Raw genomic sequence first — 1,524 nt, 5'->3', positions numbered from 1 at the left:
GGGGTGGGATTCTGGCTCGCGAGTTTGGGGTAAACGCCATTCCCTGAAGCAGGGGCTCAGAGGACAGTGGCGGTCATCTAGGAAGCTCTGGACTAGGGGTGCTGTGGAGACACATCCAGTGCTTGCGGGGCAAGTCTGGGCTGTAGCTAGAGACGTGGGTGTCAGCAGTGTGTAATGGAGCCCAGAGAACAAGCAGGCTAGGACGGGACCTTAAACAGGGCCCGCAGAACACGGCACCAGGAGGGAGAGGGGTGAGTCGAGGGACCGGCCCACTGTGGCAGCGGACGTGGAGGTGGGACAGCCACCAGCAGGGTGAGCGAAGTGGCAGCCGAGAGAGATGCTGAGATGCTGGAAGTAGCCAGGGAAGCAGCCGGAGCGGGCTGAAGGCGAGGGAGGTGGGGAGTCACGGGAGCCCAGGCCCCCGGAAAGAAGAGGCGTGAAGCGACAGGGAGGGAGGAGGGAGGAGGGAGGAGCGGGGGTCTGGAGTCCACGGAGGGGTGAGGAGGAGTGAGGCTCGGACGGGAGGACAGGTCGGCAGCGGGAGGGGAGGCACACATCCGGTGTGGGGGTGAGGGGGGTCCTGCTGCATGGGGGCCACGGTTTTACTTTTCAACTTTTCTTTCTTGACTATAAAACCAGTGTTTATCATGAAAAGTTAGAAAAGTACATAGAACATAGACTGTCCTGCCCTCCAGTACCTAGACACACCAGTATTAACATTTGGTATCTTTTTAAAAAATGAATATACTAATTATACACACACACACACACGCACAACTTGGGATCCTTGTAAGTGGCCAGCAGGCTAGGTCCACACTAATTTATAATTTGCTTTTCACTTAGCGACACATCGTGAGGCTCTTTCTATACACTCGATATTTTCCTAAAACTTCATTTTCAATACTGTTTTATGTGGATATATATTTAGGTAATCAGCCTCCTACTTTGGGAATTTCTCATTTTACAAATAACGTGGTAATAAATACCTTTGTCTATATATCTGTGAAATTCTGATTTCTTCTCAGTAGAAAATCCTAGAAGTGAGATTTCTGACTCCAAAAGCACTAGTGTCTTGAATGTGCGTAGTGCATATTGTCAGGGTGTCCCCAAGATCACTGAGGTTCTCGATTTATTGACAGTCCTGGCAACACTGGGTTCCAGGAGGAGGGTGGTGGTGCACCGAGTCATGTGGACTCCTTAAAGAGGCTGACCTAACAACCCTGAAAGTTCACTTTCTGCCACCCTGGACTCCGCCATCAGCCACTTACTGCATCGCACCCACTGTCGCCCTCCCCCACTGGGCGCTCGCCCTGTGTGCTTGAGGGCAGGAGTCCCATCTCGACAATTTCTGCACCCCTCGTGATCAGCACACCGTGTGGCACACAGCAACATACACGCTTTTGGACTGGAGGGAGATGGTACGAGGTAAATGCCTCGTCAGAGTGGGAAGGTCCCTTGTTACAGGTAGATGAGGGACCATTTCCACAAATTAGGGGTCAGCCACACGTGTTCCCCAGTCATGAA

Source organism: Pteropus vampyrus, unplaced genomic scaffold (assembly GCF_000151845.1).
Source record: "Pteropus vampyrus isolate Shadow unplaced genomic scaffold, Pvam_2.0 Scaffold423, whole genome shotgun sequence".
NCBI classification, from domain to species: Eukaryota; Metazoa; Chordata; class Mammalia; order Chiroptera; family Pteropodidae; genus Pteropus; species Pteropus vampyrus.
This window is presented reverse-complemented; position numbering follows the sequence as displayed.